Genomic DNA, 26,289 nt, shown 5'->3' with positions numbered 1-26,289 from the left:
AATTTTGGTGAGCTCGTGCAAATTGTAGCCTCTTTTTCCTATTTGTAGTGGAGATGAGTGGTACCCGGTGGGGTCTTCTGCTGTTGTAGCCCATCCGCCTCAAGGTTGTGCGTGTTGTGGCTTCACAAATGCTTTGCTGCATACCTCGGTTGTAACGAGTGGTTATTTCAGCCAACCACTCAGTTGGTTTTTGGACTTTCAGTTGCTCTTCTATCAGCTTGAATCAGTCGGACCATTCTCCTCTGACCTCTAGCATCAACAAGGCATTTTCGCCCAACGGGACTGCCGCATACTGGATGTTTTTCCCTTTGCACACCATTCTTTGTAAACCCTAGAAATGGTTGTGCGTGAAAATCCCAGTAACTGAGCAGATTGTGAAATACTCAGACCGGCCCGTCTGGCACCAACAACTATGCCACGCTCAAAATTGCTTAAATCACCTTTCTTTCCCATTCTGACATTCAGTTTGGAGTTCAGGAGATTGTCTTGACCAGGACCACACCCCTAAATGCATTGAAGCAACTGCCATGTGATTGGTTGATTAGATAATTGCATTAATGAGAAATTGAACAGGTGTTCCTAATAATCCTTTAGGTGAGCATATATGCTATGTCTAGATCTCCTGGGGAAATCAAGAGTGTTGCCCACAAACATTGTTCAGCTTTTGGCCTAACATGGTCCTTGCGTGTTTTAAAGTTGCGTGAAGTGGAGTGAGGAGCATTCTGAACATCAAACTATTTTAAGATAAATTGTCTGTAACAGGAAATTTAGTTTCTCAATTTATTTCTTATATATTATTTTGTTAATTATTGAGTTCAAAGTTTTGTAGTAAATGGTGATATTGTCATCAATTTGGTGATAATGCGAGCCAAACATTTCTCGAAAATGACATTTGCATACAGTAAGTAAAACATTCTGAAATCATATTTCTATTTTATTCTGCTGCTGCTTACATGTTTACATCTCTGTCTCTCTCGCTCTCTCTCTCCAGGACAGTGAAAGTAGGACTATTTACCCTTGTTTATGTAGCTGTAGGATGGCCATAATATAGTTTCAATCCGATATCGATGTAATGCTTGTCTGTGATGATTGGTTAACATATTGATTGGTGTATTAATATAGCCGGAAAGTAATAAAACCCATTGCAATCAAGTATACAGTGCCTTATAAAAGTATTCGGTTATCATAATTTTACTCAATTACAAAGGATAGTTAAACGTTTTCCAAATGAGCATTTTATTGCATTTCCAAAGGCACTGTAACTTATTTCTGTGCCAACATTAAAATTAAATAAACTTATGATTTAATGTCGATATGAGATGACAAATTATTCACAAATGATACAGAGGTGCCACTCATTTCCACATACAGTAACTCATCACAATTGGGTGCCACTGTGCTTTTTAATGAAAAGCTGATAAAACTTAAAATGTGGTTCGGTCATGTGTGTAGTCTGTGTGTAGACAAGGAAACAGAGGCATAGTAGCTGTTATTTTTTTATTCCAAAGTCATCCAATTTGCTATTTTCCTTACATACCCACCCATTCACTCACTCACTCACTGACCCACCCACCCATTCACACACCCAAGTCTTCCGTAAGGTGTTTGCAGAACTCGCTGCAGAACCCAGGCTGTGTGAAGTTCCCTCGTCTTCCACGCCCAATGTAGCCTATGGGACAATAAATAATAAGCAAGCATACTTAGTATCAAAACAGAGCAACAATGTTTTTCATTGCATACTTTCAAGAAAATATTCAGGACCTGACACACAATAAATTGTTCTGGTGACTTTCTTTTTGCAACCACTGACTTCAGCAACAATTGTCAACATTCTTACACAGTATGCATACCTGGTAAGCTGTTCTTATAAGTCTCTAGACAGTGCTGGCAGCATTCCAGGCGATACAATCGTCGGAATTGTGCTTGATAGGCCGCACTGTACAGTTTCCATGGGACTACACCTGTAGGTTTCAAATTTAAGAATGATTCATTAGAGTAAAATCCCTTGTTAATGGGAATACAAACATCCTAACTCAAAGGGTATTCAAATATCATAATATGTTTTATACCTACTGTCAAGCCACTGAAAATGCGCTCGGGCACGGAATGTTTCCCTTCCGACTAAGTCCCAAAAAAAGGTGACAAACAAGTGACAGCTTTAAAAAAGCTTTGTCACCCTCGAACAGGACTACTTCTAAAAGGATATCCTCCAGGACGTCGAGGGGGATCTGTGAAAGAAATCATACAAGCACGCAAATATTATTTTACAATAGTTCTGTAATATAACAAAAACAGACAAAAATAGCATGACTTCTACATTCCAACTCCAACTGCTTAAAATGAAGCTCATTGTTTTCACATTTTTGTAGGGTACAGCACAGTAAGCACAGAGAAAAAAAGAGAAAAACAGCAGGTTCAGCTGTAAGATCAGCTACATAAATACCTGTTCAATGGAGATGGAACCCATTCCTCCTCCTCTACCATCTGTGCTTTCAACACATTGAATTTTCCTAAAAGAAATTATATTGTCACAACTATTGTAAAACTATGACATATTGTAATGGTATCACATAGAGTTGACTCCACCTGAGGGCACAGGTGTAAAACAATTTGATCACGTTGGGCACCAGACCTGGAAAAAGGCAGTCATGATACTACCAGCTTGTCAGACTGAAAGGCTTATATGCATATGGGTCAGAACAATGCATCAGAGTGATAAATATTACAGCATCAACTTTGTAAGGTGTATCAATCCCCACTAGGGTTGTAACGGTATACCGGTATGGCGGTTTATTGTGATATTGACATGTACGATTATCATATCATGCACATTTGCCTATCCGCGGTTTGGAAAAAAAAAAAAGAAACCAGATCTCACCTGCGCTGCTGTGTATATGGAACTTCTTTCCGCTTTACTGCTTAGACTCCACCCATAAATGCACAGCGGCGAAAATGTCCGATAGTGGCTGCAAATTCTAATCTCTATTTCCTGCCGAAAAAAAAATTAAAATCTGCAGTATGGGAATATTTTGGGTATCCGAAAAATGATCGTGGGGTGGATATCCAGTTTGCAAGAAATGTGGACGAACAGTGGCCGCAAAAGGAGGAAATACGTCGAACATGTTCTCCCATATTCGCGAACACCATCCCTCCGTGAAGATAAAGGTAAGTTCCATTTATAACTTAAAGCCGTATTATTTCTGTGATGCAGAGGGAATCCCGGAATCCAGTCATGTAATTGGAGTCAATTACAGTATAATTCAGATGCCACGTAAAATGTCCGATTTGATAGATAGATGGATGAATAAATCAAAATATAGCTGTGCAGCAAATTAAATCGCGATGTGCGTCTGTGAATATACAGCGCAAAAAGGCTGCCGCTTGCTCATTAACCAACTACCCCCCCCCCCCCCCCCCCCCCCCCCACACCACACACACACACACACACACACACACAGCGGCACAGATGATTATTTTGTCCTCCAGGTTCGTGTGCCGCCCCCCATAGAATCCCTCCCGGCGCCCTCCCAACTTCATCCCTTATCGTCTCCGCTCGCCCATCCTCTAGAAAAACGCTTTATTTAGATTATTTTTGTTTTCCTCCAAGTTCGTGTGCCGCCCCCCACGTGACATGAAAAAGTGCCGCCCCGGGCGGCTGCCCCGTTCGCCCATGCCTAAAACCGCCACTGCATGATGGTCATGGTTTTTAAAGCGTCTGCTGTCTCATTCACTATGTGAAGACGTGAACACATGAACATATCCAGAGCTACTCTCAAGAGAACACTTAATGATCACTTTATAATTTTATTTAAAAGAATAATCATCAAATACACTAACTGAAAACTCATAGGTGTTTAGTACAAGTGGACACATTCTCTCACCTCAGCGGTCAAGATTGAGCCCTGAAAATCTCAACATGCTTACATTTCTTCATCATAATCTGACCTGAAAAAAAGCAAAGAAATGCATGCTGCTATGATAATCTCAGGAAAATATTAACAAACATGACCCTGCACATATTGCTCTCCCATATATGCTGTTAAAGAGGAAGGACAGTTTGATTTATTCTTGTCTAATATAAAGAGAAATAACTTATTCCTTATTTTGTTCAAATGGGAGATGCGCAGCTTTATTTTATTTATTTTTCCCCCAAAAGTTAGACTCATACTTCCATAAGTTTTTTTTATTTTCATTAAAAAAAAGTTTGTTACAATAAACCATGTTCATCCAAAAACCATATCTCTTTTTATTCATTTAAGGGTCATTGTAGCTGATGATTATACTAATAATAATGATAGTTTAATACCGTATACCACGAAACCGTGATATTTTCTGAGACGATTATCATACCGTGAAAATCTCATACCGTTACAACCCTAATCCCCACCTTCAGATCAGATCACTAAGACCAATTAATCTGACTCCATTAAATTATGCTGCTGTTTGTAATAGGGTCAGTGGTGGCCTAATGGATAGGGAAGTGCACTTGTAATCGAAAGGTGCCACTGAAGTACCCTGAGCAAGGTACCACCCCCAAGCACTGCTCTCCTCTGCAATGTCATGGTGTCATATAGGTTAAATGCAGAGTACACATTTTGTTGTTGTGCACTGTGTGCTGTGGTGTGTCAATGACAACTAATCACTTCACTTATATGCCATGCACTACGAGGCATCACAGAAAATATTTAAAAAGTATGACACAAAAGGAATTGTATTACTGATTAATGAATAGTTTGTTTCCAAGTTATAAATAATATAATAACCGATACATTAGATGTTAAAAGTTATAACACCCATAAACAATGACAACTGTATTACATGAAATGGTTGCCAATTGTTAAATGGTTTCCAAATTTGCGACTAAGAGAGCCCATGCGGCAATCAATCAAATGAGTCAATCAATATATAAACAAACAAACAAATACGGAGGAACAAAACATAAAACATGCACCTCTGAGTCTCTGATTTCCGATCGGGCACTTGTGTGCTCCAGATGTGGTAGTCCCCAGCAGTCATCACTGCACACTGGTAGATCTCCTGTCATACATATCAGACCATGCATGAAAATATTAACCAAATAAGTGTTTCACCACATTTCTGTGATACTGAGCCATCTTATGAAGCATATAACACTTTCTTAGGGTGGCTGAAGGTTGGTATACATTTAGCTGCAGATCAAGTACCCACTGCAAACATACATAAGTATACATATTCTAAAAAACATGGATGTGTTAAGGTTTTTATTAAGTTGTACAACCAGGCCCTCAAAAAATATATATTGTCTTCATACCAGGGGATGCTGCAGTTGTCATACCATGAGCTGGTGCTGCTGTTGTTGTTTGTGCTTGTTCGGCTGGTGCTTCAGCTGGTGCTGCAAAAAAGCACATTTTAAACCAAATGATTTAGAATGAGTTAAATCGGTTGTACTGCATGCATTTCTCATCAACGCTATGCTGTCTAGCATTTCTGACAGATTTGTAAGTTATAGCTTTATGATCTTTCAAATTGCAAAATAAACATGAGGAATCACCTACAATTAAAAGACAAATATAACTTCACGGCACCGGACAGCAAAATTACATAAACATGACATAAACATGACATTACCACTAATAATTTAGAATGAGGGTGGAATACATACCCAAAACTGTCTGACCATTGGAATTTAACTGTATGTCCACTCCTTTGCCCAATCTCTTCTTCATGCTTTCTATGGTTCTTGAATTTCTAGCATTGTTGTAGTGACACAAAATATTTCGCATCAAAAAGACATGCGATGAGGGAGTCATCATGTTGAGAAAATGATTGTTTTTCCTCATTCCAGCAAAGAGCTGTTCAGCACACGGGCTGTTGATCCAACCACGTAACTCTGGGACCAGTTCCACCTTTCGCAAGACATCCCTGGCATCTTTTGAGTTTGCCTCATGAAATCTATCATAAAGAGCATAATGCTCAGACGATCCAGTTATAGGGTGGCCATTTTCATCAGGAACTGGCTTCTTGGTGACTAGCCATGGCAAGCTCACTTTTATCTGTCCAGTAGTGGCACATCTGATGTTATCTTCAGTAGGCTCAAGTAACCTACCCCCATGAGGTTTGAAGGGTAATGATTCTGGATCTCTTAGGTTGGTATGTGTTGCCAACCCTCTCGCAAAATCATATAATACAATGTTTGGAAAATGTTTCATCGACAATAAAAGGTCAGCAAAGTCCCGGGGGCTCTCAGCCCTTATGTTGAACTTAACACCATACACCACAGCACAAGGACAGGTGACCACAGCCCATCCACCTGTTTAAGGAAACTGTAAATCAGAGTGCAACCATTCCAAGTAATGAAACTAAGAACTGTCTGTAAAAACGGTCTCTCAGTAATAGAACACAACTTACCAGAAGCTCCCCAGATCTGTGAAAACACCTTATCATAACTCGCTCTGTTCTTCATTTCTTGTTGAAGTCTCGTTACCAGGTCCATCCGTGAGCCTTTGGGGTCTATGCCACACTGTCGGCACAGAGCACGCACAGCTTCCATCTATAATGAACATTAGTATAGTTGGTCTGGCGTGGTTCAAAAACACACATCTTTGACAAAACTGACAAAAATTGACTTAAGTTCAGTACCTTGAGCTTAAGAAGTTCATCAGTCAGTCGGTCCTCTGTGAGGTTAAACTCAGATTCCTCCTTTGCACTACAAGCAGAATACACTTCTTTGTATTCAGTGTTGAGTACAACATCCCTATCTCTTGTGTGAGGACCAATCCACGGAGCCCAACTATGGTAACTGGGATGGACGACAAATGGGTTTGACTTGTTGCCTTTAAATGATGTTAGAAAATATTATTAACATAACAGTACATTATTCCACGATAAACAAAGTAAATGCTAGAATACTGTCATCCCACCTAGAACATTGTGCGGACTGTACTTACTTGGGACCAACCCACGGCTGATCATTTCAAGGGAAACCATCTCCCAGAAATTTTCAACACTTACCTTTCCATCAAAAGTCTGAGATGGTTCCTCAATGCTGCTCACTAAGGAAAGCAAGACTTAAGTAAGCATGTTCCAAACAGTCATAGCTGGATATGTGGTGCTTGAAACAATGTAAGACTAAGAAAATGAATAAATGTGTTCACTTACCAGGCATGCTAAAAACGCCCTTCTCATGAAGGTCCATCACAACAGATACTGGATGATAACCACACGATACACAAGCATATGTGTAACCGTGACAGTGCTTCAAAGCTTAAATAAGCCTGCAGGACCCTTTCCCTGGATGGATAGGTTTTACCAGAGGTCTTCTCCAACACATCCATGGCACTCCCTACTGCCTGATGAGTCTGTGAAATTGATGTATGACATTTAAAGGCTTTACAATATATTATTTTGATAAAGTATTCGTAATTGTTTTAAATGATTAAAACAACAGAACATGGTTCCTACCTGAAGTGTATTGCGTAGAAAATGGCACATGTATATGGACAGAAGTGTGTGGTCATCGAAATTGTGGACACCATCAGTCCACTCCTGGTATCGATATGCCATACCACACCTGTAGCACCATTTTCTGTACACTGAAATTCCTAATGGACACAAGCACCAGTAAATGTTACACATTTATCTTTCACCATTTTACACTGTGACATGTCTCTATACTTTGCACAGTACTAAAAGCCAGTGTATGAAATTATCTCAGTAAGCATACAAGTGTGAATTGCTGGGAAGGAGGCTAAGCTGCTGATAGTGGAAGTCATGGCTACACTGACATTTACAGTACATGTAGTGAGTAATGAAATGTTAAAATATCGATAATAAATATTTAAATAAAGAGAGAACATACCTTCTATGACATCAGTGATTGTTAGGATTTTAGCCTTAGATGTAATCAGCACAGGTTCGCTTAGAGGAGTGGGCTCTAAACATTCTGAGCAAAAGGTTTCTGATGGTATGAAGTGCACAGGGAAATGAATGGTCTTGACCACGTCTGAGGGGAAAATCGCAGGCAGTTTCTTCTTATGAAAAATGTATTGAACCATCCGCGACAGATTTTTGCCTTCAGGTGAGTATGGAGCTCCTTCTTCTAGGTCAAAACTTTCCATGTCAATTGGAAAATGTTCTGTGATGTTCTCCTCCACACTTCTGGTTTTTCTGAAGAGTGCCTGGTCTGTTTCAAATAAATGCCACTTGGCAACATATTTAGGTATGCATGACTGCCTTGGGTTCGCGCAAGGACAATGCCATGAAATGATTTTAGAATTGTACCTTACCACCACTCTGCCAAGCCGGCTGTAATAGGAGATAGTTGACTCGTATACAGAAATGTGCTTTTTGTAGGGGGGTCCACACACAGTCACCAGACAGGACAACGGGACTCCTGCATCATTTGCTTCTCTCTGACGTACCAAACACCTTTCCTTTTTGTCTTCCCCAAACCACTTGTCATGTACCATCACCTGCAAAACATCCTCTGTAAGTGATGGAGTGTCCATTCTGGCTGGAGGGCAGTACACGAGGGACTGAATGTGGTGGCACTCAAATGGACGAAGGTTTGACCTCTCTGCAAACTCTGCATTAATTCTGCAGATATCCAGCTCACACATTGTTTTTTGTTCAGGACCCCATGTCCTTTTAATGACACGTACTGGTGTGCTGGGTGCTATAAAAGACTTTGCTACTGCAAACACTCCATTTGTGTAATCAACACACTGAGCACTGAGGTGGTTCTGTGCCGTAATGTCCATTTTGATGGGAGTGTGACGTCTTCGAAGATGTATCCGTAGGTTCCGTCTATTAAGGATTAGGCCACAGCTAGTACACTTCACTGTTTTCTGCTTTCTTTGGGTGAGAGGGTGGTAGTGCTGGTGCTGCTGAGGAGCCAGGATCAGAGGAACATGAAGAAAGTGAGGGGTGGAGGATGGGGACTGGGGGAGGGGGACATGCAGCTTCAGAAGCAGTAAAGGAGGGAGCAGGAGAGGCGGGAGGTGACTGATGCGCTTCCGTTGTGGTTGGCTTGGTTTCACTGATGCATTGGGATACATGATGTTTAAACTGGTCTTTGCGTATTATTGTTTGGCTGCAATAAAGACAATGAAAGTGTCCTGTGGGTCTGCAATAATTGTTGCATTTGCTGATGAAGAAACCTGCAAGACGGCAACATGAAGACCAAAGCTATCAACAGAAAAGAAAGGTATACACAGAACGGGACTGGGGGAGTGAGGTCAGGAGTAGCTGATCAGAAAGTTACAGTGTCAAACAAAACACAAACATAGGTAAATTAGCTTACCAATATTCACATGACTTCAGGGACTCCCACTAAGGAACTCCACATCATTTTGTCTATCTTGATTGTAAGAAGTGCATTCTACATTTAAGCATGTGTATGTTTTAAAACCACCAAAATCAATAGACCAATAAACATCATTAGGAATTACCTCTATGCTGTACTGCATGTCTCACGTGGCTCTGAATGTGTGTTGTAAATTTGAATTGTTGGTCAGTTGCATAAGTGCAGCATGGGCATCTGAACACACCGTCTAGGCAAAACCTTGTTGCATCAGGACTGGCCTGTAAATGCGTTGGATGCTTTAAAACATAAACAATAAAACATTGTGTAAACTTACTGTTACTCTGAGGTGCACGCTCATTCTAACAACATAACATGCATGCAGAAGTAATGCAGCTTGTAAGGTTATCAGGCTGTGATATCGATAAAATATCTTATAGAGCATTCATATCATCAGCATTAACTTGAGTATCCTGAGCATCATAATATAGCCTAAACATCTGCATAATTAACAATCATAATATACTATTTTTACATAAATACCATTGAGGTTGTTGGTGTAATTTAATAATATATCGGTCACATACTCCATAACTCTTAATAAAACAATTCGGTCATCATAATCAGAAAAACTCAAAAGCACCTGTCGTAGTCTGTTTTCTACATATGCATTTGTGATAAATATTTTGCAATATTGTCATATAATTTTTAGGACATAAGGCCCAGACCTGCGGTCCCTGAAACAAAAGAGAAACAACCTAGCAGCAAAACGTACCATCTGCGTTTTCTAGTGTTACGCCCTAAAACAAAACATATATACATGATTTATTTATTCAAATTTCATTTTAGTCTATTCAATGTGTTACCCTTCTCATGTTCTGAATCTAAGGGCATTTCAAGTCCGGAAATTTTAACTAGAGACACAATATTTAAGTAGAGGCATACCCAATTTCATTTTAGTCTATTCAATGTGTTACCCTTCTCATGTTCTGAATCTAAGGGCATTTCAAGTCCGGAAATTTTAACTAGAGACACAATATTTAAGTAGAGGCATACCCAAGCGAAACAAGAGAAAGTGTGAAACAAGCACAACTACTTTAGCCCAAGTTTTTAAAAATGAGAAAAAGCCGTAATCAGTTTAACAGTTTTATTTCAATGTCAAAGAGAAAAAAAAACACTTCACCAAAGGCGAAGATCCATCCATAGCGGCTCTGGGTCCCGTCAGTGTAGCACAAAGCTAGCGTGATCTAGGCTGCCATTATCCAAGGAGCAGGGCCAGGCGCGTGCCACCCGTTTGAACAATGCGGGCGAAATAACTGCCTTATGGGATGCGAAGCTTGCGCATGCGCAGTGACGCAGACGCGCCTTTCAAAATGGCGGCGGCAGCAACACACGCGAAAGATCGATCTCCTGTATTTTCTTAGTTTTATTCTAAACAAGATGCCCCGATTTCATTTAAATAGGGAGTCATCATGTTGAGAAAATGATTGTTTTTCCTCATTCCAGCAAAGAGCTGTTCAGCACACGGGCTGTTGATCCAACCACGTAACTCTGGGACCAGTTCCACCTTTCGCAAGACATCCCTGGCATCTTTTGAGTTTGCCTCATGAAATCTATCATAAAGAGCATAATGCTCAGACGATCCAGTTATAGGGTGGCCATTTTCATCAGGAACTGGCTTCTTGGTGACTAGCCATGGCAAGCTCACTTTTATCTGTCCAGTAGTGGCACATCTGATGTTATCTTCAGTAGGCTCAAGTAACCTACCCCCATGAGGTTTGAAGGGTAATGATTCTGGATCTCTTAGGTTGGTATGTGTTGCCAACCCTCTCGCAAAATCATATAATACAATGTTTGGAAAATGTTTCATCGACAATAAAAGGTCAGCAAAGTCGAACATGTTCTCCCATATTCGCGAACACCATCCCTCCGTGAAGATAAAGGTAAGTTCCATTTATAACTTAAAGCCGTATTATTTCTGTGATGCAGAGGGAATCCTGGAATCCAGTCATGTAATTGGAGTCAATTACAGTATAATTCAGATGCCACGTAAAATGTCCGATTTGATAGATAGATGGATGAATAAATCAAAATATAGCTGTGCAGCAAATTAAATCGCGATGTGCGTCTGTGAATATACAGCGCAAAAAGGCTGCCGCTTGCTCATTAACCAACTACCCCCCCCCCCCACCCCCCCCCACACCACACACACACACACACACACACACAGCGGCACAGATGATTATTTTGTCCTCCAGGTTCGTGTGCCGCCCCCCATAGAATCCCTCCCGGCGCCCTCCCAACTTCATCCCTTATCGTCTCCGCTCGCCCATCCTCTAGAAAAACGCTTTATTTAGATTATTTTTGTTTTCCTCCAAGTTCGTGTGCCGCCCCCCACGTGACATGAAAAAGTGCCGCCCCGGGCGGCTGCCCCGTTCGCCCATGCCTAAAACCGCCACTGCATGATGGTCATGGTTTTTAAAGCGTCTGCTGTCTCATTCACTATGTGAAGACGTGAACACATGAACATATCCAGAGCTACTCTCAAGAGAACACTTAATGATCACTTTATAATTTTATTTAAAAGAATAATCATCAAATACACTAACTGAAAACTCATAGGTGTTTAGTACAAGTGGACACATTCTCTCACCTCAGCGGTCAAGATTGAGCCCTGAAAATCTCAACATGCTTACATTTCTTCATCATAATCTGACCTGAAAAAAAGCAAAGAAATGCATGCTGCTATGATAATCTCAGGAAAATATTAACAAACATGACCCTGCACATATTGCTCTCCCATATATGCTGTTAAAGAGGAAGGACAGTTTGATTTATTCTTGTCTAATATAAAGAGAAATAACTTATTCCTTATTTTGTTCAAATGGGAGATGCGCAGCTTTATTTTATTTATTTTTCCCCCAAAAGTTAGACTCATACTTCCATAAGTTTTTTTTATTTTCATTAAAAAAAAGTTTGTTACAATAAACCATGTTCATCCAAAAACCATATCTCTTTTTATTCATTTAAGGGTCATTGTAGCTGATGATTATACTAATAATAATGATAGTTTAATACCGTATACCACGAAACCGTGATATTTTCTGAGACGATTATCATACCGTGAAAATCTCATACCGTTACAACCCTAATCCCCACCTTCAGATCAGATCACTAAGACCAATTAATCTGACTCCATTAAATTATGCTGCTGTTTGTAATAGGGTCAGTGGTGGCCTAATGGATAGGGAAGTGCACTTGTAATCGAAAGGTGCCACTGAAGTACCCTGAGCAAGGTACCACCCCCAAGCACTGCTCTCCTCTGCAATGTCATGGTGTCATATAGGTTAAATGCAGAGTACACATTTTGTTGTTGTGCACTGTGTGCTGTGGTGTGTCAATGACAACTAATCACTTCACTTATATGCCATGCACTACGAGGCATCACAGAAAATATTTAAAAAGTATGACACAAAAGGAATTGTATTACTGATTAATGAATAGTTTGTTTCCAAGTTATAAATAATATAATAACCGATACATTAGATGTTAAAAGTTATAACACCCATAAACAATGACAACTGTATTACATGAAATGGTTGCCAATTGTTAAATGGTTTCCAAATTTGCGACTAAGAGAGCCCATGCGGCAATCAATCAAATGAGTCAATCAATATATAAACAAACAAACAAATACGGAGGAACAAAACATAAAACATGCACCTCTGAGTCTCTGATTTCCGATCGGGCACTTGTGTGCTCCAGATGTGGTAGTCCCCAGCAGTCATCACTGCACACTGGTAGATCTCCTGTCATACATATCAGACCATGCATGAAAATATTAACCAAATAAGTGTTTCACCACATTTCTGTGATACTGAGCCATCTTATGAAGCATATAACACTTTCTTAGGGTGGCTGAAGGTTGGTATACATTTAGCTGCAGATCAAGTACCCACTGCAAACATACATAAGTATACATATTCTAAAAAACATGGATGTGTTAAGGTTTTTATTAAGTTGTACAACCAGGCCCTCAAAAAATATATATTGTCTTCATACCAGGGGATGCTGCAGTTGTCATACCATGAGCTGGTGCTGCTGTTGTTGTTTGTGCTTGTTCGGCTGGTGCTTCAGCTGGTGCTGCAAAAAAGCACATTTTAAACCAAATGATTTAGAATGAGTTAAATCGGTTGTACTGCATGCATTTCTCATCAACGCTATGCTGTCTAGCATTTCTGACAGATTTGTAAGTTATAGCTTTATGATCTTTCAAATTGCAAAATAAACATGAGGAATCACCTACAATTAAAAGACAAATATAACTTCACGGCACCGGACAGCAAAATTACATAAACATGACATAAACATGACATTACCACTAATAATTTAGAATGAGGGTGGAATACATACCCAAAACTGTCTGACCATTGGAATTTAACTGTATGTCCACTCCTTTGCCCAATCTCTTCTTCATGCTTTCTATGGTTCTTGAATTTCTAGCATTGTTGTAGTGACACAAAATATTTCGCATCAAAAAGACATGCGATGAGGGAGTCATCATGTTGAGAAAATGATTGTTTTTCCTCATTCCAGCAAAGAGCTGTTCAGCACACGGGCTGTTGATCCAACCACGTAACTCTGGGACCAGTTCCACCTTTCGCAAGACATCCCTGGCATCTTTTGAGTTTGCCTCATGAAATCTATCATAAAGAGCATAATGCTCAGACGATCCAGTTATAGGGTGGCCATTTTCATCAGGAACTGGCTTCTTGGTGACTAGCCATGGCAAGCTCACTTTTATCTGTCCAGTAGTGGCACATCTGATGTTATCTTCAGTAGGCTCAAGTAACCTACCCCCATGAGGTTTGAAGGGTAATGATTCTGGATCTCTTAGGTTGGTATGTGTTGCCAACCCTCTCGCAAAATCATATAATACAATGTTTGGAAAATGTTTCATCGACAATAAAAGGTCAGCAAAGTCCCGGGGGCTCTCAGCCCTTATGTTGAACTTAACACCATACACCACAGCACAAGGACAGGTGACCACAGCCCATCCACCTGTTTAAGGAAACTGTAAATCAGAGTGCAACCATTCCAAGTAATGAAACTAAGAACTGTCTGTAAAAACGGTCTCTCAGTAATAGAACACAACTTACCAGAAGCTCCCCAGATCTGTGAAAACACCTTATCATAACTCGCTCTGTTCTTCATTTCTTGTTGAAGTCTCGTTACCAGGTCCATCCGTGAGCCTTTGGGGTCTATGCCACACTGTCGGCACAGAGCACGCACAGCTTCCATCTATAATGAACATTAGTATAGTTGGTCTGGCGTGGTTCAAAAACACACATCTTTGACAAAACTGACAAAAATTGACTTAAGTTCAGTACCTTGAGCTTAAGAAGTTCATCAGTCAGTCGGTCCTCTGTGAGGTTAAACTCAGATTCCTCCTTTGCACTACAAGCAGAATACACTTCTTTGTATTCAGTGTTGAGTACAACATCCCTATCTCTTGTGTGAGGACCAATCCACGGAGCCCAACTATGGTAACTGGGATGGACGACAAATGGGTTTGACTTGTTGCCTTTAAATGATGTTAGAAAATATTATTAACATAACAGTACATTATTCCACGATAAACAAAGTAAATGCTAGAATACTGTCATCCCACCTAGAACATTGTGCGGACTGTACTTACTTGGGACCAACCCACGGCTGATCATTTCAAGGGAAACCATCTCCCAGAAATTTTCAACACTTACCTTTCCATCAAAAGTCTGAGATGGTTCCTCAATGCTGCTCACTAAGGAAAGCAAGACTTAAGTAAGCATGTTCCAAACAGTCATAGCTGGATATGTGGTGCTTGAAACAATGTAAGACTAAGAAAATGAATAAATGTGTTCACTTACCAGGCATGCTAAAAACGCCCTTCTCATGAAGGTCCATCACAACAGATACTGGATGATAACCACACGATACACAAGCATATGTGTAACCGAGGTCTGACAGTGCTTCAAAGCTTAAATAAGCCTGCAGGACCCTTTCCCTGGATGGATAGGTTTTACCAGAGGTCTTCTCCAACACATCCATGGCACTCCCTACTGCCTGATGAGTCTGTGAAATTGATGTATGACATTTAAAGGCTTTACAATATATTATTTTGATAAAGTATTCGTAATTGTTTTAAATGATTAAAACAACAGAACATGGTTCCTACCTGAAGTGTATTGCGTAGAAAATGGCACATGTATATGGACAGAAGTGTGTGGTCATCGAAATTGTGGACACCATCAGTCCACTCCTGGTATCGATATGCCATACCACACCTGTAGCACCATTTTCTGTACACTGAAATTCCTAATGGACACAAGCACCAGTAAATGTTACACATTTATCTTTCACCATTTTACACTGTGACATGTCTCTATACTTTGCACAGTACTAAAAGCCAGTGTATGAAATTATCTCAGTAAGCATACAAGTGTGAATTGCTGGGAAGGAGGCTAAGCTGCTGATAGTGGAAGTCATGGCTACACTGACATTTACAGTACATGTAGTGAGTAATGAAATGTTAAAATATCGATAATAAATATTTAAATAAAGAGAGAACATACCTTCTATGACATCAGTGATTGTTAGGATTTTAGCCTTAGATGTAATCAGCACAGGTTCGCTTAGAGGAGTGGGCTCTAAACATTCTGAGCAAAAGGTTTCTGATGGTATGAAGTGCACAGGGAAATGAATGGTCTTGACCACGTCTGAGGGGAAAATCGCAGGCAGTTTCTTCTTATGAAAAATGTATTGAACCATCCGCGACAGATTTTTGCCTTCAGGTGAGTATGGAGCTCCTTCTTCTAGGTCAAAACTTTCCATGTCAATTGGAAAATGTTCTGTGATGTTCTCCTCCACACTTCTGGTTTTTCTGAAGAGTGCCTGGTCTGTTTCAAATAAATGCCACTTGGCAAAATATTTAGGTATGCATGACTGCCTTGGGTTCGCGCAAGGACAATGCCATGAAATGATTTTAGAATTGTACCTTACCACCACTCTGCCAAGCCGGCTGTAATAGGAGATAGTTGACTCGTATACAGAAATGTGCTTTTTGTAGGGGGGTCCACACACAGTCACCAGACAGGACAACGGGACTCCTGCATCATTTGCTTCTCTCTGACGTACCAAACACCTTTCCTTTTTGTCTTCCCCAAACCACTTGTCATGTACCATCACCTGCAAAACATCCTCTGTAAGTGATGGAGTGTCCATTCTGGCTGGAGGGCAGTACACGAGGGACTGAATGTGGTGGCACTCAAATGGACGAAGGTTTGACCTCTCTGCAAACTCTGCATTAATTCTGCAGATATCCAGCTCACACATTGTTTTTTGTTCAGGACCCCATGTCCTTTTAATGACACGTACTGGTGTGCTGGGTGCTATAAAAGACTTTGCTACTGCAAACACTCCATTTGTGTAATCAACACACTGAGCACTGAGGTGGTTCTGTGCCGTAATGTCCATTTTGATGGGAGTGTGACGTCTTCGAAGATGTATCCGTAGGTTCCGTCTATTAAGGATTAGGCCACAGCTAGTACACTTCACTGTTTTCTGCTTTCTTTGGGTGAGAGGGTGGTAGTGCTGGTGCTGCTGAGGAGCCAGGATCAGAGGAACATGAAGAAAGTGAGGGGTGGAGGATGGGGACTGGGGGAGGGGGACATGCAGCTTCAGAAGCAGTAAAGGAGGGAGCAGGAGAGGCGGGAGGTGACTGATGCGCTTCCGTTGTGGTTGGCTTGGTTTCACTGATGCATTGGGATACATGATGTTTAAACTGGTCTTTGCGTATTATTGTTTGGCTGCAATAAAGACAATGAAAGTGTCCTGTGGGTCTGCAATAATTGTTGCATTTGCTGATGAAGAAACCTGCAAGACGGCAACATGAAGACCAAAGCTATCAACAGAAAAGAAAGGTATACACAGAACGGGACTGGGGGAGTGAGGTCAGGAGTAGCTGATCAGAAAGTTACAGTGTCAAACAAAACACAAACATAGGTAAATTAGCTTACCAATATTCACATGACTTCAGGGACTCCCACTAAGGAACTCCACATCATTTTGTCTATCTTGATTGTAAGAAGTGCATTCTACATTTAAGCATGTGTATGTTTTAAAACCACCAAAATCAATAGACCAATAAACATCATTAGGAATTACCTCTATGCTGTACTGCATGTCTCACGTGGCTCTGAATGTGTGTTGTAAATTTGAATTGTTGGTCAGTTGCATAAGTGCAGCATGGGCATCTGAACACACCGTCTAGGCAAAACCTTGTTGCATCAGGACTGGCCTGTAAATGCGTTGGATGCTTTAAAACATAAACAATAAAACATTGTGTAAACTTACTGTTACTCTGAGGTGCACGCTCATTCTAACAACATAACATGCATGCAGAAGTAATGCAGCTTGTAAGGTTATCAGGCTGTGATATCGATAAAATATCTTATAGAGCATTCATATCATCAGCATTAACTTGAGTATCCTGAGCATCATAATATAGCCTAAACATCTGCATAATTAACAATCATAATATACTATTTTTACATAAATACCATTGAGGTTGTTGGTGTAATTTAATAATATATCGGTCACATACTCCATAACTCTTAATAAAACAATTCGGTCATCATAATCAGAAAAACTCAAAAGCACCTGTCGTAGTCTGTTTTCTACATATGCATTTGTGATAAATATTTTGCAATATTGTCATATAATTTTTAGGACATAAGGCCCAGACCTGCGGTCCCTGAAACAAAAGAGAAACAACCTAGCAGCAAAACGTACCGTCTGCGTTTTCTAGTGTTACGCCCTAAAACAAAACATATATACATGATTTATTTATTCAAATTTCATTTTAGTCTATTCAATGTGTTACCCTTCTCATGTTCTGAATCTAAGGGCATTTCAAGTCCGGAAATTTTAACTAGAGACACAATATTTAAGTAGAGGCATACCCAAGCGAAACAAGAGAAAGTGTGAAACAAGCACAACTACTTTAGCCCAAGTTTTTAAAAATGAGAAAAAGCCGTAATCAGTTTAACAGTTTTATTTCAATGTCAAAGAGAAAAAAAAACACTTCACCAAAGGCGAAGATCCATCCATAGCGGCTCTGGGTCCCGTCAGTGTAGCACAAAGCTAGCGTGATCTAGGCTGCCATTATCCAAGGAGCAGGGCCAGGCGCGTGCCACCCGTTTGAACAATGCGGGCGAAATAACTGCCTTATGGGATGCGAAGCTTGCGCATGCGCAGTGACGCAGACGCGCCTTTCAAAATGGCGGCGGCAGCAACACACGCGAAAGATCGATCTCCTGTATTTTCTTAGTTTTATTCTAAACAAGATGCCCGGATTTCATTTAAATAGGGAGTCATCATGTTGAGAAAATGATTGTTTTTCCTCATTCCAGCAAAGAGCTGTTCAGCACACGGGCTGTTGATCCAACCACGTAACTCTGGGACCAGTTCCACCTTTCGCAAGACATCCCTGGCATCTTTTGAGTTTGCCTCATGAAATCTATCATAAAGAGCATAATGCTCAGACGATCCAGTTATAGGGTGGCCATTTTCATCAGGAACTGGCTTCTTGGTGACTAGCCATGGCAAGCTCACTTTTATCTGTCCAGTAGTGGCACATCTGATGTTATCTTCAGTAGGCTCAAGTAACCTACCCCCATGAGGTTTGAAGGGTAATGATTCTGGATCTCTTAGGTTGGTATGTGTTGCCAACCCTCTCGCAAAATCATATAATACAATGTTTGGAAAATGTTTCATCGACAATAAAAGGTCAGCAAAGTCCCGGGGGCTCTCAGCCCTTATGTTGAACTTAACACCATACACCACAGCACAAGGACAGGTGACCACAGCCCATCCACCTGTTTAAGGAAACTGTAAATCAGAGTGCAACCATTCCAAGTAATGAAACTAAGAACTGTCTGTAAAAACGGTCTCTCAGTAATAGAACACAACTTACCAGAAGCTCCCCAGATCTGTGAAAACACCTTATCATAACTCGCTCTGTTCTTCATTTCTTGTTGAAGTCTCGTTACCAGGTCCATCCGTGAGCCTTTGGGGTCTATGCCACACTGTCGGCACAGAGCACGCACAGCTTCCATCTATAATGAACATTAGTATAGTTGGTCTGGCGTGGTTCAAAAACACACATCTTTGACAAAACTGACAAAAATTGACTTAAGTTCAGTACCTTGAGCTTAAGAAGTTCATCAGTCAGTCGGTCCTCTGTGAGGTTAAACTCAGATTCCTCCTTTGCACTACAAGCAGAATACACTTCTTTGTATTCAGTGTTGAGTACAACATCCCTATCTCTTGTGTGAGGACCAATCCACGGAGCCCAACTATGGTAACTGGGATGGACGACAAATGGGTTTGACTTGTTGCCTTTAAATGATGTTAGAAAATATTATTAACATAACAGTACATTATTCCACGATAAACAAAGTAAATGCTAGAATACTGTCATCCCACCTAGAACATTGTGCGGACTGTACTTACTTGGGACCAACCCACGGCTGATCATTTCAAGGGAAACCATCTCCCAGAAATTTTCAACACTTACCTTTCCATCAAAAGTCTGAGATGGTTCCTCAATGCTGCTCACTAAGGAAAGCAAGACTTAAGTAAGCATGTTCCAAACAGTCATAGCTGGATATGTGGTGCTTGAAACAATGTAAGACTAAGAAAATGAATAAATGTGTTCACTTACCAGGCATGCTAAAAACGCCCTTCTCATGAAGGTCCATCACAACAGATACTGGATGATAACCACACGATACACAAGCATATGTGTAACCGAGGTCTGACAGTGCTTCAAAGCTTAAATAAGCCTGCAGGACCCTTTCCCTGGATGGATAGGTTTTACCAGAGGTCTTCTCCAACACATCCATGGCACTCCCTACTGCCTGATGAGTCTGTGAAATTGATGTATGACATTTAAAGGCTTTACAATATATTATTTTGATAAAGTATTCGTAATTGTTTTAAATGATTAAAACAACAGAACATGGTTCCTACCTGAAGTGTATTGCGTAGAAAATGGCACATGTATATGGACAGAAGTGTGTGGTCATCGAAATTGTGGACACCATCAGTCCACTCCTGGTATCGATATGCCATACCACACCTGTAGCACCATTTTCTGTACACTGAAATTCCTAATGGACACAAGCACCAGTAAATGTTACACATTTATCTTTCACCATTTTACACTGTGACATGTCTCTATACTTTGCACAGTACTAAAAGCCAGTGTATGAAATTCTCTCAGTAAGCATACAAGTGTGAATTGCTGGGAAGGAGGCTAAGCTGCTGATAGTGGAAGTCATGGCTACACTGACATTTACAGTACATGTAGTGAGTAATGAAATGTTAAAATATCGATAATAAATATTTAAATAAAGAGAGAACATACCTTCTATGACATCAGTGATTGTTAGGATTTTAGCCTTAGATGTAATCAGCACAGGTTCGCTTAGAGGAGTGGGCTCTAAACATTCTGAGCAAAAGGTTTCTGATGGTATGAAGTGCACAGGGAAATGAATGGTCTTGACCACGTCTGAGGGGAAAATCGCAGGCAGTTTCTTCTTATGAAAAATGTATTGAACCATCCGCGACAGATTTTTGCCTTCAGGTGAGTATGGAGCTCCTTCTTCTAGGTCAAAACTTTCCATGTCAATTGGAAAATGTTCTGTGATGTTCTCCTCCACACTTCTGGTTTTTCTGAAGAGTGCCTGGTCTGTTTCAAATAAATGCCACTTGGCAACATATTTAGGTATGCATGACTGCCTTGGGTTCGCGCAAGGACAATGCCATGAAATGATTTTAGAATTGTACCTTACCACCACTCTGCCAAGCCGGCTGTAATAGGAGATAGTTGACTCGTATACAGAAATGTGCTTTTTGTAGGGGGGTCCACACACAGTCACCAGACAGGACAACGGGACTCCTGCATCATTTGCTTCTCTCTGACGTACCAAACACCTTTCCTTTTTGTCTTCCCCAAACCACTTGTCATGTACCATCACCTGCAAAACATCCTCTGTAAGTGATGGAGTGTCCATTCTGGCTGGAGGGCAGTACACGAGGGACTGAATGTGGTGGCACTCAAATGGACGAAGGTTTGACCTCTCTGCAAACTCTGCATTAATTCTGCAGATATCCAGCTCACACATTGTTTTTTGTTCAGGACCCCATGTCCTTTTAATGACACGTACTGGTGTGCTGGGTGCTATAAAAGACTTTGCTACTGCAAACACTCCATTTGTGTAATCAACACACTGAGCACTGAGGTGGTTCTGTGCCGTAATGTCCATTTTGATGGGAGTGTGACGTCTTCGAAGATGTATCCGTAGGTTCCGTCTATTAAGGATTAGGCCACAGCTAGTACACTTCACTGTTTTCTGCTTTCTTTGGGTGAGAGGGTGGTAGTGCTGGTGCTGCTGAGGAGCCAGGATCAGAGGAACATGAAGAAAGTGAGGGGTGGAGGATGGGGACTGGGGGAGGGGGACATGCAGCTTCAGAAGCAGTAAAGGAGGGAGCAGGAGAGGCGGGAGGTGACTGATGCGCTTCCGTTGTGGTTGGCTTGGTTTCACTGATGCATTGGGATACATGATGTTTAAACTGGTCTTTGCGTATTATTGTTTGGCTGCAATAAAGACAATGAAAGTGTCCTGTGGGTCTGCAATAATTGTTGCATTTGCTGATGAAGAAACCTGCAAGACGGCAACATGAAGACCAAAGCTATCAACAGAAAAGAAAGGTATACACAGAACGGGACTGGGGGAGTGAGGTCAGGAGTAGCTGATCAGAAAGTTACAGTGTCAAACAAAACACAAACATAGGTAAATTAGCTTACCAATATTCACATGACTTCAGGGACTCCCACTAAGGAACTCCACATCATTTTGTCTATCTTGATTGTAAGAAGTGCATTCTACATTTAAGCATGTGTATGTTTTAAAACCACCAAAATCAATAGACCAATAAACATCATTAGGAATTACCTCTATGCTGTACTGCATGTCTCACGTGGCTCTGAATGTGTGTTGTAAATTTGAATTGTTGGTCAGTTGCATAAGTGCAGCATGGGCATCTGAACACACCGTCTAGGCAAAACCTTGTTGCATCAGGACTGGCCTGTAAATGCGTTGGATGCTTTAAAACATAAACAATAAAACATTGTGTAAACTTACTGTTACTCTGAGGTGCACGCTCATTCTAACAACATAACATGCATGCAGAAGTAATGCAGCTTGTAAGGTTATCAGGCTGTGATATCGATAAAATATCTTATAGAGCATTCATATCATCAGCATTAACTTGAGTATCCTGAGCATCATAATATAGCCTAAACATCTGCATAATTAACAATCATAATATACTATTTTTACATAAATACCATTGAGGTTGTTGGTGTAATTTAATAATATATCGGTCACATACTCCATAACTCTTAATAAAACAATTCGGTCATCATAATCAGAAAAACTCAAAAGCACCTGTCGTAGTCTGTTTTCTACATATGCATTTGTGATAAATATTTTGCAATATTGTCATATAATTTTTAGGACATAAGGCCCAGACCTGCGGTCCCTGAAACAAAAGAGAAACAACCTAGCAGCAAAACGTACCGTCTGCGTTTTCTAGTGTTACGCCCTAAAACAAAACATATATACATGATTTATTTATTCAAATTTCATTTTAGTCTATTCAATGTGTTACCCTTCTCATGTTCTGAATCTAAGGGCATTTCAAGTCCGGAAATTTTAACTAGAGACACAATATTTAAGTAGAGGCATACCCAATTTCATTTTAGTCTATTCAATGTGTTACCCTTCTCATGTTCTGAATCTAAGGGCATTTCAAGTCCGGAAATTTTAACTAGAGACACAATATTTAAGTAGAGGCATACCCAAGCGAAACAAGAGAAAGTGTGAAACAAGCACAACTACTTTAGCCCAAGTTTTTAAAAATGAGAAAAAGCCGTAATCAGTTTAACAGTTTTATTTCAATGTCAAAGAGAAAAAAAAACACTTCACCAAAGGCGAAGATCCATCCATAGCGGCTCTGGGTCCCGTCAGTGTAGCACAAAGCTAGCGTGATCTAGGCTGCCATTATCCAAGGAGCAGGGCCAGGCGCGTGCCACCCGTTTGAACAATGCGGGCGAAATAACTGCCTTATGGGATGCGAAGCTTGCGCATGCGCAGTGACGCAGACGCGCCTTTCAAAATGGCGGCGGCAGCAACACACGCGAAAGATCGATCTCCTGTATTTTCTTAGTTTTATTCTAAACAAGATGCCCCGATTTCATTTAAATACATTTAATAGCTGTAGGAACTAGTGAGCGGTATTTAGCAACATGCTATGTTAGAATAATGCCATCAAACGTGTCTGTTAAGCATATCACAGCGGACATACACGGAGGAAACATGGGGTAGAATCAAACAGGCCACAGGCTTTGAGATAGGCTGGCTCCCCAAGCTATTGCCCCCATTTAGCCCGAATGTCATAGACCTCCCCCCCCCCACATCCTGACAAAGATGTATTTAGTTGTATTTTGTTATCAGGGTGATCGTCCGTTCGCAGGCCACTTTGGCCATGTGGTGTAGTCATAAACCGTCGCGGATGTTTACCCGAAACCGGGGCATCAAACAAAGAATAAGGATTCCTTAGACAACCCATTTCAAAATATGGCAGCAACAAACGGAGTGCCCAGTTATTTCAAATAAACCATGACCTTTTTTTTAAAGTATTGAAGCACTTTTCTACCAATGTGAATAATAAACATTTTAGACAAAAAAAATCAACGAATAACGCTGGTAATTCGTTGTCAAAATGAGCGTACGGCATTAGCCCAGAAGAGGGGTGGCAATTTGCATATGTGAAAGCCTATGTGAATGAGACACAGGTCCAAAACGTTTAACTAGAGACACAATATTTAAGTAGAGGCATACCCAAGCGAAACAAGAGAAAGTGTGAAACAAGCACAACTACTTTAGCCCAAGTTTTTAAAAATGAGAAAAAGCCGTAATCAGTTTAACAGTTTTATTTCAATGTCAAAGAGAAAAAAAAACACTTCACCAAAGGCGAAGATCCATCCATAGCGGCTCTGGGTCCCGTCAGCGTAGCACAAAGCTAGCGTGATCTAGGCTGCCATTATCCAAGGAGCAGGGCCAGGCGCGTGCCACCCGTTTGAACAATGCGGGCGAAATAACTGCCTTATGGGATGCGAAGCTTGCGCATGCGCAGTGACGCAGACGCGCCTTTCAAAATGGCGGCGGCAGCAACACACGCGAAAGATCGATCTCCTGTATTTTCTTAGTTTTATTCTAAACAAGATGCCCCGATTTCATTTAAATACATTTAATAGCTGTAGGAACTAGTGAGCGGTATTTAGCAACATGCTATGTTAGAATAATGCCATCAAACGTGTCTGTTAAGCATATCACAGCGGACATACACGGAGGAAACATGGGGTAGAATCAAACAGGCCACAGGCTTTGAGATAGGCTGGCTCCCCAAGCTATTGCCCCCATTTAGCCCGAATGTCATAGACCTCTCCCCCCCCCCACATCCTGACAAAGATGTATTTAGTTGTATTTTGTTATCAGGGTGATCGTCCGTTCGCAGGCCACTTTGGCCATGTGGTGTAGTCATAAACCGTCGCGGATGTTTACCCGAAACCGGGGCATCAAACAAAGAATAAGGATTCCTTAGACAACCCATTTCAAAATATGGCAGCAACAAACGGAGTGCCCAGTTATTTCAAATAAACCATGACCTTTTTTTTAAAGTATTGAAGCACTTTTCTACCAATGTGAATAATAAACATTTTAGACAAAAAAAATCAACGAATAACGCTGGTAATTCGTTGTCAAAATGAGCGTACGGCATTAGCCCAGAAGAGGGGTGGCAATTTGCATATGTGAAAGCCTATGTGAATGAGACACAGGTCCAAAACGTTTAACTAGAGACACAATATTTAAGTAGAGGCATACCCAAGCGAAACAAGAGAAAGTGTGAAACAAGCACAACTACTTTAGCCCAAGTTTTTAAAAATGAGAAAAAGCCGTAATCAGTTTAACAGTTTTATTTCAATGTCAAAGAGAAAAAAAAACACTTCACCAAAGGCGAAGATCCATCCATAGCGGCTCTGGGTCCCGTCAGCGTAGCACAAAGCTAGCGTGATCTAGGCTGCCATTATCCAAGGAGCAGGGCCAGGCGCGTGCCACCCGTTTGAACAATGCGGGCGAAATAACTGCCTTATGGGATGCGAAGCTTGCGCATGCGCAGTGACGCAGACGCGCCTTTCAAAATGGCGGCGGCAGCAACACACGCGAAAGATCGATCTCCTGTATTTTCTTAGTTTTATTCTAAACAAGATGCCCCGATTTCATTTAAATACATTTAATAGCTGTAGGAACTAGTGAGCGGTATTTAGCAACATGCTATGTTAGAATAATGCCATCAAACGTGTCTGTTAAGCATATCACAGCGGACATACACGGAGGAAACATGGGGTAGAATCAAACAGGCCACAGGCTTTGAGATAGGCTGGCTCCCCAAGCTATTGCCCCCATTTAGCCCGAATGTCATAGACCTCTCCCCCCCCCCCCACATCCTGACAAAGATGTATTTAGTTGTATTTTGTTATCAGGGTGATCGTCCGTTCGCAGGCCACTTTGGCCATGTGGTGTAGTCATAAACCGTCGCGGATGTTTACCCGAAACCGGGGCATCAAACAAAGAATAAGGATTCCTTAGACAACCCATTTCAAAATATGGCAGCAACAAACGGAGTGCCCAGTTATTTCAAATAAACCATGACCTTTTTTTTAAAGTATTGAAGCACTTTTCTACCAATGTGAATAATAAACATTTTAGACAAAAAAAATCAACGAATAACGCTGGTAATTCGTTGTCAAAATGAGCGTACGGCATTAGCCCAGAAGA

At 40.9% G+C, this 26,289-nt stretch overlaps 3 long non-coding RNA genes across 3 annotated transcripts; all 3 read right to left on the bottom strand.

Moving 5' to 3' along the window:
- Nucleotides 1-1,545: 1,545 nt before the first annotated feature.
- Nucleotides 1,546-2,643, bottom strand: LOC140591778 (uncharacterized). The gene is made up of 4 exons (XR_011992083.1): nucleotides 2,444-2,643; nucleotides 2,074-2,228; nucleotides 1,851-1,961; nucleotides 1,546-1,669 (listed from the first exon to the last, which is right to left on the bottom strand). It is a non-coding gene; the product is annotated as an uncharacterized lncRNA (long non-coding RNA).
- Nucleotides 2,644-3,849: 1,206 nt separating this feature from the next.
- On the bottom strand, nucleotides 3,850-6,214 carry LOC140591779 (uncharacterized). Its single transcript, XR_011992084.1, has 4 exons — nucleotides 5,642-6,214; nucleotides 5,291-5,371; nucleotides 4,952-5,037; nucleotides 3,850-3,945 (listed from the first exon to the last, which is right to left on the bottom strand). It is a non-coding gene; the product is annotated as an uncharacterized lncRNA (long non-coding RNA).
- A 5,687-nt stretch (nucleotides 6,215-11,901) lies between these two features.
- Nucleotides 11,902-14,266, bottom strand: LOC140591777 (uncharacterized). Its single transcript, XR_011992082.1, has 4 exons — nucleotides 13,694-14,266; nucleotides 13,343-13,423; nucleotides 13,004-13,089; nucleotides 11,902-11,997 (listed from the first exon to the last, which is right to left on the bottom strand). It is a non-coding gene; the product is annotated as an uncharacterized lncRNA (long non-coding RNA).
- Nucleotides 14,267-26,289: the final 12,023 nt, after the last annotated feature.

The sequence above is a fragment of the Paramormyrops kingsleyae genome, chromosome 6, assembly GCF_048594095.1.
Source record: "Paramormyrops kingsleyae isolate MSU_618 chromosome 6, PKINGS_0.4, whole genome shotgun sequence".
NCBI classification, from domain to species: domain Eukaryota; kingdom Metazoa; phylum Chordata; class Actinopteri; order Osteoglossiformes; family Mormyridae; genus Paramormyrops; species Paramormyrops kingsleyae.
Note: the sequence above shows the minus strand (reverse complement) of the source record. Positions and strands in the feature narration are given on the sequence as shown.